The sequence below is a fragment of the Brassica napus genome, unplaced genomic scaffold, assembly GCF_020379485.1.
Source record: "Brassica napus cultivar Da-Ae unplaced genomic scaffold, Da-Ae ScsIHWf_794;HRSCAF=1138, whole genome shotgun sequence".
NCBI lineage: Eukaryota > Viridiplantae > Streptophyta > Magnoliopsida > Brassicales > Brassicaceae > Brassica > Brassica napus.
The window spans coordinates 1-13,899 of NW_026016841.1; the positions used below are offsets into that span (position 1 = coordinate 1).

Consider the following 13,899-nt stretch of genomic DNA (forward strand, 5'->3'; position numbering starts at 1 on the left):
TAAAACTTGACCTGCGATCACTGCACGAAGAAAGGGCCACAGAAGGACAAATGCTGGGATACTACATCCGCACCTCAAGCCCAACAAATTTAGGGACAACCGCCCTCAATACCAAGATGCAAGAGCCAACTTCTCAACTGATGGTGCTGAGCCAACAACACCAATCACCATGGGTATAAGAAACTAGGTGTGGGAAGAGCTACTGCCTCCACATCAGGCTATGCCACGCCAAGAGCCAATCTAGATGAGACCATCAAGAAGTCTGACTTAACCGCTCTCATCAAGGCTCTCAAGGAATCTGGTATATCTAAAACTCTTGGTATCTCCCTTAATGCTTCTCACAATGCAAATGGTTCTATGAATAATTTAAATCGGCTAAGCCCTTAGTTATAGACTCTGGTGCTTCTCATCACATGATAAGTGATTTAGAACTGATTAAGAACATAGAACCGGCTTTAGGAAATGTGATGATAGCAAATGGAGATAAATTCCAATAAAAGGTGTAGGTGAACTTAGATTGTTTGATAAAGAATCTAAAGCTTTCTATATGCCTACATTTGCCTCAACCTACTGTCTGTTAAAAAAGTAACTAATGATCTCAATTGTCAAGTTACTTTCACGCCTAACAGTGTATACTTTCAGGATATTGATTCTAGTAAGTTGCTTGGCAAAGGTGTTACCAAGGGAGACTTGTACTTACTTGAGGACACAAGACCTGTATCTCAATTATCGTGTGTGTTTCATTCTGTTTCTGAATTCCCTAAAGATGAAATCTGGCATGCTAGACTAGGACATCCCCATTCTCGTGCCTTGAACATCCTGTTGCCTAGTATTTCTTTTAAAAATGAGTGTGAAGCGTGTATATTAGGAAAACATTGCAGAACTGTGTTTCCTAAATCAAAACCCAATATGAAAACTGCTTTGATTTGATTCACTCTGATGTGTGGACTGCTCCATGTGTATCTAGAGAACAACATAAATATTTTGTGACATTCATTGATGAAAAATCTAAATACACATGGATCACTTTGTTGCAATCTAAGGATAGGGTGCTAGAAGCATTTAAAAATTTCAGAACTATATTACTAACCATTTCAATGTTAAGATTAAAATTCTTAGATCAGATAATGGTGGTGAATATACTAGCACAGCCTTCAAACAACATCTAGCCTCACATGGAATCATTCAACAAACCAGCTGTCCTTACACACCCCAACAAAATGGTGTGGCTGAAAGAAAGAATAGACACTTGATGGAAGTGGCAAGGAGTATGATGTTCCATACAAATGTACCCAAGCGGTTTTGGGGGATGCAGTAGTCACAGCCACCTACCTAATCAACCGCACACCTACAAGAGTCCTCTTTGATGCCACCCCATATGAGGTACTAAACAAATCTAGACCATCAATTGATCATTTGCGTGTGTTTGGGTGTGTGTGCTTTGTTTTGATTCCAGGAGAACTAAGAAACAAACTGGAGGCAAAGAGCACAAAGCAATGTTCATTGGATACTCTACGCACCAAAAGGGGTACAAATGCTATGTACCAGAGACAAGGAGAGTCCTAGTATCCAGAGATGTTAAGTTCATGGAATCCAAGGCCTATGATGAGAAGAGTTGGGAGGAACTCAAAGATCTATCTCATTCTGCCTCGGACAGAGCTAACAACCTGAAGATTCTTATGGAAAGACTCGGCATTAACCTAGAAAAGGAACCAGAGAAAGGCCGGGACACTACTCCTTATAAAGAGACCATGGTTCATAACACTGAAGACTCTCATCCTGACCATGAAGGGGGGAATGAAGATCAACCGGCGCAAGCTCAACCTGAAGAAAACCCAGTATTATCTCATGATCAAGATGAGATGGGACAACCAGACACTGAAGCTCAAGAAGGAGAACCAAGCAGCAGTAATGAACCTGAGCAGACACAAGTCCTAAGGAGAAGTACAAGGATCAGAAGACCAGCCTCAGATTGGGTTAAAAATGATTTTGTTTACTACAATGCTCAAGCTGTGGCACATCCAGAAAGTGGATTATGCTCCCTAGCTCACTATCCAGAAGAACATCAAGTCTTTATGAGTTCATTGGACCTGGAATGGATACCAAGAACATATGCAGAAGCTATGGAAGATGATGAATGGAGGAAATCGGTGGATGATGAAATGAGGGCCATGGAGAAGAACAACACCTGGTATGAGACAGAACTTCCAAAAGGGAAGAAAGCCGTGACCAGCAGACTCATACATACCATTAAGTATCTTGCAAATGGGAAGCCAGAAAGAAAGAAGACCAGACTGGTGGCAAGAGGATACACACAAGTGTATGGAGAGGACTATCTAGACACCTTTGCACCAGTGGCCAAGCTTCATACAATCCGGATTCTACTCTCATTAGCAGTGAACCTAGAATGGGACCTTTGGCAAATGGATGTGAAGAATGCTTTCCTGCAAGGAGAACTAGAAGATGAAGTGTATATGAAACCACCTCCGGGGATGGAAGAAATGGTGAAACCAGGGAATGTCCTTAGACTCAGAAAGGCAATCTATGGCTTGAAGCAATCACCAAGAGCTTGGTACCACAAGCTAAGCACTACATTGAATGGAAGGGGATTTGTGAAGTCTCAAGCGGATCACACACTCTTCACTCTCACCAGCAAGCAAGGAATTACGGTAATTCTAGTCTATGTGGATGACATCATCATCACGGGTAGTGACAAGGAGGGGATCAGTTTAACCAAGACATTTCTCAAGGCCGCATTTGACATCAAAGACCTGGGAGAACTGAAGTACTTCCTTGGCATTGAGATGTGCAGATCAAAGGAAGGATTATTCATGTCCCAAAGAAAGTATACCCTGGACATATTAAAGGAGGCAGGAGATCTTGGAGGAAGACATGCCAAGACACCACTTGAAGAAGGTTACAAGGTATTGCGAGAGGGGGAGTATGAAGACACTCCATTTGAAGATGTCAAGCAGTATAGACGGATGGTTGGGAAGCTGATCTATCTAACCATCACTCGGCCAGATGTGTGTTTCGCAGTTAATCAAGTGAGCCAGCACATGCAAACTCCCAAGGTTCATCACTGGAACATGGTGGAGAGGATTCTAAGATACTTAAGAGAAGCGCCAGGACAAGGTGTATGGATGGCTTGCAACAAGAACACTGAGGTGATAGGATACTGTGATGCAGATTGGGCTGGAGATAGAGTAGACAGAAGGTCAACCACCGGTTATTGTACATTCATTGGAGGGAATCTTGTCACTTGGAAGAGCAAGAAACAGAAAGTAGTATCTTGTTCAAGCGCAGAAGCAGAGTACAGATCAATGAGGAAGCTAACCAGTGAGCTTATCTGGATAAAGGGGCTTTTAGGCGACTTGGGAATTGAGATCACCTCTCCCATGACCATGCACTGTGACAACCAAGCCGCAATACACATTGCATCCAACTCAGTCTTTCATGAAAGGACAAAGCACATAGAAGTAGACTGCCACAAGGTCAGACAAGCAGTGGAGCAGCAAGTGATTCTCCCATGTTATACAAGAAGTGCGGATCAGCTGGCTGACATCTTCACCAAGGCGGCCAGTAGCAAAGTTTGTGAGTCCATTCTTCCAAGACTTGGACTCATAAACCTTCCATGTCAATGATCTCCTCACCGTGGAGTATTCTACTCTTTTTCCTTTGCTTGGTTTTTATCCCAAGTGGTTTTTCCAAGAAAAGGTTTTAATGAGGGAATACTTCATGGCTTTCCAAGCTTGACACTCACTACTGTCAAGCTTGAGGGGGAGTGTTGACATGAAGAATTAAACAAAGGGAAGTAGTGGAGGAAGTGGGAGAAGTGGCCATATCACTTACCAAATGGGGAGGAGTGGCTAGTCCACTACTAGTTAGTGGAGGAAGTGGGAGGAGTGGCCATATCACTTACCAAATGGGGAGGAGTGGCTAGTCCACTACTAGTTATTTATTCTTCCACCATTGAGTGTTTATTGCTTTTGTTTCCTTTAAATACAACATGTATGTTACACAATTAAACACACAATTCAATACAAACATTTCTTTTATTCTCTCAATCTCACAAATCCTCTCATTCTCTTAAATTCTCAAATTTCTCTTCTCTCTCAAATACTTACGGTTACTTCACTCCTTTTTTACTTTGTTCGTGTGCTTCATCACGGTTAAAACACTTAGAAGCTCTCATAATCCCACAAATTATCACTTGGGTCTCGCCAATTACTATCGACGATTTATCCAGGGATATAGTATTATCGCACGTCCCCTTACTCTGCTACTACGTAAAGATGGTTACATATGGGGATCAGATGAATCTATGGATTTCAGATTACTCAAAGAAGCGCTTACGACGGCCGCTGTCCTCGCGTTACCAGACTTTAAGAAGACGTTTGTCGTCGAAACAGACGCCTCTAACACCGGCATAGGAGCGGTACTAATGCAAGACAATCATCCCATATGCTATATCAGTCGAGCTTTGGGGAAACACCATCAAGGACTATCCGTTTATGAGAAAGAACTCCTTGCCGTTGTTCACGCAGTACAGACGTGGAGTCCCTACTTGGCTCATAACAAGTTTATTATTCGGACAGATCAGAAAAGTCTCAAGTTTCTCTTGGAGCAGAAGATCACGACGCCATTCCAAAATATGTGGTTATCGAAACTAATGGGTTACACCTTCGACATCGAATACAAGCAAGGAAAAGAAAACATCGCAGCCGATGCACTATCACGGGTATCTGGTTCTTAATTGCTTCAGATAACGCTCTCTCAGATTCACCATGGCTTCTATGAGGAACTTAAACTGCTCTGGGACTCTGATCCAGTCCTTAAGAAAATCATCTCAGAACTACAGGTTAAACCTTCATCCCATGGTGAATTGCCGGAATCGTGCTGTCACTAAGGTGCTGGTTCATTGGAAGGGACAGTCCCCGGACAATGCTACTTGGGAATTCTATCAAGACTTTGCAGCAAAGTATGCAGATTTTCATACTTGAGGCCAAGTATGTTCTCAACGGGGGAGTATTAAGACAGGATTATGTCACGGGTTACTCAAACCAATCTCGTACCGGTTTTATCCAGAATTCTTTACACATTGGTTTTATTTATATTTCTTTGTGTTTGGATAATTATCAGTTTGTTACGATAAACATCCTTTATGTTTTGAGATTAGGATTCTTTGTTTCTTATATAAGGCGTAGCCTTCACAGAGTTTTAATAATATAAGAATACTTTTACAATCTCTTAAACTCTTCAATTACTTTCTGTGCAAGCAACACAACTATCCTTAAGCATTCTTCGAGTTGATCCTTCTACCTCAGTGATCATCTTCTAGGTCTGTGCATCTCCGTTATTCTAATCCGCAAGTAGGATTACTAGCTTGGGACTTACGTTACAGGTTTACTGTCTCATCTGATCCTTCACGATTAAAATTTGGGTTAGTGGATAGTTTAATCACCACACCATTAATACCTACATGGGGACGGAGGAAGAAGGTGACTCGAAAGCCTATAGTTTGAGCCGATATCGCGCGTTTCAAGAATGCCCAGTTTCTATTATTGAGGATGGGCAGTTTCTATTATCAAAAGCACAGTTTCTATTATCAAAAGCCCAAACCAAACTTAAACTTGAATAAATGAAACGCTGTGTATTGAGTTAGTGACGTGGCAGACGAAATGGACACCTTGGGAGAGAAGCAAACTGTTATTTATATAAATATAGACTAGGGAATAATCCACGCGTAAATTAATTATTTAACTAATCTTATTATTTTATATCAAATGATAATACTAAAATATATTTTAATGTAATATTTACTTATTATTTATTTTATTTAGGAAAAATTTGAAAAAATACACTTATATAAGATTTTAATTTGAAAACTACATCATTTTTTATAATTTTAGAAAACTACACTTATGTATATGTAAATTGACTAAATTGTCCAATTTGAATATTAATTAAACTTAATAATTTCAAAAAAAATAAGATAAATCAAAATCTTAATAATATATCTACACACCACCACATATCTTACAAATTTATTGAAAACAAAAGGAAACCAGCTTCTCGTGGGTTAGTAGTATCTTCTCTGTAACAAAGCATTGTCTCTTTGTTTCATAGTTTCTTTTTCTTTTCATTCATAAGTTTTTTTATTTCTTTATCCATTAAGTGTAACTCAATTTCTTAAATTCTCATTTTCTCTTCTTGCACAAAGCATATCTTTCTGTTTAAAATTCAGAGAAATGTTTTTTAAAAAAAATCAGAGACATAAATTTACGAAAGATATATATATGTAAGAAATGACGTGATTACTTTTGTATATGGGGTATTAGGGTTGTTGTGCAACTTTCTTTGTATAAGGCTAAAAAAAAAAAAGCTTATACAGATAAACTTCTTAATAAAGGTACCAACACATCATAAATTTTTTCTTTCATAACATCATTGTTATTTTTAAAACCAATTATAAGAAAAAAAACTTGTTATTTTAAAATTTTAAATAATAAAATAACACATTCATCTCAAACATAGATTTATCTTAAATATAAATAATTATACTATTATTATTACTTTCGGATTTAATTTTATTTATTAAAATATATAAGTGGATAAAATTGTCTTTTCACATCCCTTTTATTTAACAATTTTCAGATAGATAGTTAATATACTTTTTTCTATTTCTTATATTATATATTTTTTTATTTATTTCTTATATATTATATATATACTTATACTAATATTATGCTAGATGTTTAATGTAATATTCTTATTTCCTATATTGTATATTTACTTATTTTTTAGTTTTTTAATTATATTATATATTTATTTATTCAAATTTTTTGCATTTATATTAAATAACAATATTACAATCAATTTGAGCGTAATATTTGTATTTCTTCTACTGCATATTTACTTATTATTTTTTTCTTATATTGCATATTTATTTATTCTAATATTATGATAGATGTTTAATGTAATATTTATATTTCTTATATTGTATATTTACTGATTATTTATTTTATCATAAAGTTTTTAGATAAATGTTTAATTTTGTTTTTCTAATTTCTTATGTTGTATATTTACTTATTGGTTATTTTTCCTTATATTTTATATTTACTTATTCTATTTTTTTTTGCTTTTAAATCAAATAATAATATTACGATAATATGTAATATTTATATTTCTTATATTGAATATTTACTTATTATTTATTTTTATATTATATATTTACTTATAAAAATATTTGGAAATAATAAAAATGTAAAAGTATACATTTTTCAAATAAATTTTTAATGTAGTTTTTCATTTTCTTATATTGTATATTTACTTATTATTTCTTGTTTTTCTTTGAGAAAGGGCTTTATTATTTATTGTTTCTTATATTGTATATTTACTTAATCTAATTTTCTTACTTTTATATCTAATGGTAATATAATGATATATGTTTAATGTAATATTTTTATTTTTTATACTATATATTTACTATATATTTATTTTAATATATAATTTTGAGATATGTGTTTAATGTAGTTTTTATATTTCTTATATTGTATATTTAATTTCTTTATATAATATATTTATTTATTTTAATATTATAATAGATGCTTAATGTGATATTTCTATTTCTTATATTTATTTATTAGTTTTTAATATACATTTTTATATAGATGTTTAATTCAGTTTTTAATATACATTTTCATGGCTTCTTTTCGAAGAGGGTTTCTAAAACGATGTGGACGTTCTATGGAGCCTCGATTAGTCTTTTTTATTAGTATAGACTAGGGTTTGGCCCGGGCTACGGGTGAGTTAGTAACAAAAAAATACATAAATATATCATTATGTTAATGAATATTTCAAAATGTTTAGCTTACTTAAATTTAAGGTGATATTAATCTCCATTGTGTATGTTTTGTTATTCTTATCAAAAATCCTCCTATATATTAATTGAGAAGTCACTTTATTGATTTATGCTGACGTGTCGCTCATAGAAGAGCTCTCCAATTATTTTTTATAATTTGATTGGTTGATGATTTTTCATTTATTTAATTAAAATTTTTAAAAGAAACTATTCATAGGATTATCTAATTTAATCTATATTTCCAAACATACAATTAAACATCTTAAATATGATGAATTAATATAATTTGTTTATAGAAATAATTAAATATCTCGATTACATTATATAAATTGATAAGATACATACTATAGAAACATTTATAAAAATGATTTTTATTATGTTTATATTAGTAGTGAATAATAAATTATAGATTTTAGAAAACTAATTAATATAAACTTAATAATATTAATTAAATTCACTCATTCACTATATATATAGTATAAAAATGTGTCAAATGAATGCAAAATAGTCAAATATATAATTCTAAAAAATTTCAATCATTGTCCAATGACAATGTAATATCATATATGCGTTATCACTTTTAGAAATGATTAAAATATTTTTATATTTTAAAACATAAAAATTATATGGTAGTTATTTAATGTATATTAATCATGAAAAAGTTTATTTAATTAATCTATTAATATAAACAGATGAATTAATATTATTATATGGTAAGTCATTTAAAATTATATTATTTGGTACTTCATTTAATTTATTATATGGTAAGTCATTTAATTATATTTATAAAATTATTTTTTACAGGATTTTTGTAGAGTTAATATTCTATTAATATAATTTACATATCTTGGATTATAATAAAATTAGCATGCTTATTTTTATTAGGAAAAAAACAGACATAAATAAAAGAACAAGAGAGAATAATAATAAAATATGTTTGTTGTCTTCTTGGCATTTTTATATTCTTATGTATTTAATTTTTATTTGTTTGTCGAGGTACATTTACTTTTTTGTGTTAATATAAATGTGAACTAATTAGTTTTATGTGTTTTTAAAATGTTAAGATAAATTTAGTAAGGAAATTCAATAAAAATGACCATCTCTAAAATTGTTAAAGTCAAAGATGAAAAATATAATGTAAATTGAAAGTAAGAAAAATTATTTAAAAATTAATGAGATGTATTTGTTACGCTATAATAAACTTTTAAAATGTACTTTAATAAAATTTTAACAAAAATTATACAAATAAAAACATTTTATTTCATATAATATTGGATCTCACATTAATATTAAGTATATATGCCTAAAATAACGACATTTGGTTATTTAAAAATTGAAATATTATTTTTTCTTATTAGCGAATCAGATTTAATTAATATAGGTAAGTTTTAATTTAATTTAAAATAAATTGAAACAATAATTTTAAAAGATATGTAAACTATGATTTGTTTTAATTAAAAACATTTAGTTGAATGAGTTAGTGTTTGATAAAATAGTGTGATGATCATAGATAATTTAAGGAAGAATTTGTTTGATTAACCCATTTGAGTTTTATGCTAAACACTAAATTAAAAAAAAAATGAGTGAGAAAGTGTGATTTGGAACAAATTATGAAAAAATTTGCTTAAACTACCATTTTCTTAATACATGTTTTTATGTTTACCTTAACCAAATTTATCCTTTGTTTTAAAAAGATAAATCCTACTATATATTAATTGAGAAACCACTTAATTTACTTTTGATTATGTGTCTTTAATAGGTTAAGTTTTAAAAATATTTATAATTTGATTGGTTGTTGACATTTATTAGTTATTATTTTAATCAGATCTAAAAATAAAAGGTAACTCTAGAACTAATTAATACAAATTACCAAATAATACAAATGATATTACAAATAATGATTTTTGGTAACTAATTGTAGAATTAGAGAAGAATATATATGTTTTATCAATTTCTCTATTTTTATCAATTAGTTATATATAATTAAATAAAATACTTTAGCATTTTTTATAGAAGTAAATTTAATGGTTGTATATTATTATATAAAAGAATTGTATTTGTAGGTAAGGAATTATTATAACTTTTATGTTTTTAAAATCCACACAAAACCGTTTATAAAAGATCTTTCATGATAAAAACCTCTATTCATTGTATTGGTTATACTGGAGTTACACAAAAACATACATTCTTTTTTTTAGTTGAGAGCTAGAATATTTTCGGTTTTTTCATGTGTTAAATTAAAATAGAAAATAATTCTACAACTAATTATCTGAATTAATTATAATATTCTTTTATGTAAAAAAAATATTTTTAATGACTAAGGTTTATATTTTTTAAACCGTCTCGTGTTGCTTATAATGAGTATTTTAAAACAAACACTGGGTATTTTACAGTTTACATAACTATTCACGTATAGTGCCTTCTAATGGGCAGCCTCTGCTTCTGATTATGTAGTTTCTTTGTACACTCGGCACTTGCTTTCTGTATAAGTACTTGGACAGTGGAAAGCTAGGGTTCTCGTAACCTATTACCAAATCAAAGGCAAAACACACACGGTGAATTAGATCATTGTAACACCCTATGCCTATTTGATTCAATAAGGTGCAACTAAAATGTGTTACCTTCAGAGACAGATCATGTAACACCATGGAACTGTACCAAATAGAACCTTCAAATAGCTTCTGCTTTTGATTATGAAGTTTGCAAGACTCTACATTTCAAGCAGAATATCAGACATCATTGTCGTACCCATAGCTTCTTCCCTTTCCCTTCTTCTTCCTCTTTGCCAAATGAATAATCTCCTCAAGACACAATACATGAACTGGAATATATTGCCAATAGTCTTTCCAGTGGAAAGCTTGCAGGCCCTTCTTGAATGCATCCTGCTCTGCAATTACCTTCTTTTCTATCGATTTCTCAGAGGCCTTAAGAAAGAAACATCATCAATAAAAATATCAGATTCTATTAAAATACATGGGTTTTCTGCAAAAAAACCCTCAATGTGGTTTTTTTTTGCAAATTAATCCGCGAACTCAAAAACCCACGGGTCAACCCTCCAAGTGCCAGTCAAACCGCAATATAACCCTCGGCCGTATTTATGTGTATTTGACTGTGTATAATTTTAACATTTTTTCAATACTAGGTCGTTTTGGCGCTAATTTTTTAATGAAAAAAATATGTTGAACTCGTGGTTTGAAATTTGAACCTTAAATACCATGTGCATGCTATATAACCATCTCGGCCAACAAATATATTTGTTTACTTAACAAACGCAATTATATAGATTTGTTTACTTAACAAACGCAATTATATAGATTTCTAAAACGAAATGACCTTGTTTTTCTCGGACATGGGAGCTTGCGTAAATGCACAATGAAGGTGGGGTTCAACAAATTTTTTTCATTAAAAAATTAGCGCCAAAACGACCTAGTATTGAAAAAATGTTAAAATTATACACAGTCAAATACACATAAATATGGCTGAGGGTTATATTGCGGTTTGACTGGCACTTGGAGGGTTGACCCGTGGGTTTTTGAGTTCGCGGATTAATTTGCAAAAAAAAATCACATTGAGGTTTTTTTTGCAGAAAACCCAAAATACATCTCAGCACTGTTACCATTACTACACATCTCATCAAATTAAGTAAACATGTTCTTTTAAGATAAGATATATACGCCAAAAGAGAAACACATACAGTTTTAAAAACTTACTTATGCTTTATTTTACGATTATACATGCCCCCTGTGGAGTTATAGATTGTAACTTTGTGCTGGAATCCAATTTGTTATCTATACAAAAATAAATCAGAGCGTTGCCATGATGCGTCGAATTATTTTTGTTTCTTCATTGAAAATGGTGATAGTTCCCGACGATATCTGTTAACCAGCATTAAGGTGAAAACTACTTTGATCGGGTTTAAGAAACTATAATTTCGAATTTTTGAAGAGGATGTGAAGTAATTCGAACCTGGCAAATCTGTGTGTTTTGTTGGCCTGACATTAGTTGCTCAAAGCTATGGAAACGGAACCTCTCCGTAGACTGATTCAGCAATCTGGACATACATGGTTTGTTCGATGAATCTTATTGCAAAAGGACTGCCAGGGAACCTGAAGTTAGTGCTGCTTCTTCTCACATAAAAACGCTGCTGAAGGAGGTAAACCGAAACATTGATCAACGCTTGGATTAGCGTTGACTGAAAAGAGAGGCTGAATCAAAAGTAGTTCTTCCTAAAGATCTTAATGTAAAACTAATAATGAGAAACGAAAAACGCATACCTTCCCATCAATCAACAGCATATCAGACACCCATTCGCGCACGACCTTTCTTATCATTCCGGGCCTCTTAAACACTTCTAAATATATACATCATGAGCGAGCTTGATAAGGAGTTAAGAGGTACTAACAAATAAACAAACCTAAAACAATGCTTCTCTCATTTTATTCAAGACCTCTTCATTGAGTCACAACTCACAAGCATTCAAAATATCACCAATGTCTATGAATGCCTTCAGCTCTTCAAACTGATCACCTGACAGCCTTTCCTTGACACAGTATAGCCACCAAGAAACATAAATGTAGAGATTGCATTCCTTCAGATAAACCAAATCCAGCTTGATTATATAGAAAACGTAGCTACCCTTTTGTTGCGGCCGGCCAGAAGGTTCGGGAGTTTTAGCCGTGGCGGCATTTGAGCTCTCAGTTCCTTCACAACCATTAACCATCTCACTTGACTATGGACTTCAATACTTGAAATTAAGGGTTAACCTCCTTGACTTGAATAATATGAGGAAGAAGAAGCGGAGGAGCACCAGTGAGGAGTGGTGATGATGAAACCCTATAGATATCACTCACTGCATAGGTAACCCGCGCTGTTAATCTATCACTCCGTAGGGAGTTCACGATCGGATCAGAGCTTGACGTAGATTCTCTCCTTGATACTCAATCGAATCAGATCCAGTGGCTCCCTAACGGTGGCGTCTTCACGTCTTCCTCTATGGACATTCTTATCTCAAATTCTCTTCGATACTCAATCGAATAAGATTTTCCGGCACCACCGATGTCTCTGTGAGCTCGCTCAGTTAGGCTTAACTCGAAGGTTTTTTTTTTATTATAAGGTTTTTATTAATATGCCACTTGTCTTTCAAAACAAACTATATTTTTCGCTGACGTGGACGCTCTATAGAGTCTCAAAAGTCTCTTTTATTAATAAGGACTAGGAGTTAATCCGGGGCTATTTTGATTTTTTAAATGTTAACTATATATCTATTCATTTGGACTTTATATTCTGAACAACAACAAAATTCTAAATTGTATGTTTGTGTGAATACTTATTTCTCTAGAAAAAAAAAACAGAAAACTATACAATTTTCATATAGATGTTTCATATAGTTTTCTATTTTTTATATTATATATTTACTTATTATTTCATTTTTCTTATATTGTAGAGCAATTCTTTATAATAATCACTTTTAAGTTTTTGTCACAAAATAGTCATCAATAAGAAAAATGACCAAAATAATCCATTTTATTTTGAAATTTTAATATTTATTTTTTATTTTTCATAATTTGAAATCATATCTTCAAAACTCCACCCCGTAACTCTAAACCCTAACTCTAGATTTTTTAACCTTATGGCATAGATGTATGTTTACTCTTTAATAAATGTTTAATTCAGATAAATGTTTAATTTAGTTTTTCTATTTTTTATATTGTATATTTACTTCCTGTTTATCTTCTCTTATTTTGTATATTTGTTTATTCTAAATTTCTTGCTTTTATATCAATGATAATATTACGATATAAATTTAATATAAATTTTATTTCTTATATACTATATTTACTTAATATTTATTTTTTCTTATATTTTATATTTACTTATTATAATATGTAACATTTCTATATGATTAATATTACTAACAATAATATTAAAATATTACATTATATTACATTATAAATCTATTATAATATTAGAATAAAAATAAAATATCATAATAATATTACTTATTATCTATTTTTATACTAATATTTTTATGTCTT

The 13,899-nt window shown here is 32.0% G+C and overlaps 2 long non-coding RNA genes across 5 annotated transcripts; one reads left to right on the top strand and one right to left on the bottom strand.

The window, feature by feature from the left end:
• Window positions 1–190: 190 nt before the first annotated feature.
• On the top strand, window positions 191–878 carry LOC106433641. Its single transcript, XR_007337086.1, has 2 exons — window positions 191–301; window positions 643–878. It is a non-coding gene; the product is annotated as an uncharacterized LOC106433641 (long non-coding RNA).
• A 9,291-nt stretch (window positions 879–10,169) lies between these two features.
• On the bottom strand, window positions 10,170–12,975 carry LOC125605641. Of its 4 annotated transcripts, XR_007337090.1 has the most exons (6): window positions 12,500–12,975; window positions 12,139–12,399; window positions 11,831–12,008; window positions 11,575–11,739; window positions 10,486–10,788; window positions 10,170–10,388 (listed from the first exon to the last, which is right to left on the bottom strand). It is a non-coding gene; the product is annotated as an uncharacterized LOC125605641 (long non-coding RNA). The 4 variants fall into 4 exon arrangements; XR_007337087.1 differs by having other exon boundaries at window positions 11,831–12,056; window positions 12,139–12,973; XR_007337089.1 differs by having other exon boundaries at window positions 11,831–12,005; window positions 12,139–12,972.
• Window positions 12,976–13,899: the final 924 nt, after the last annotated feature.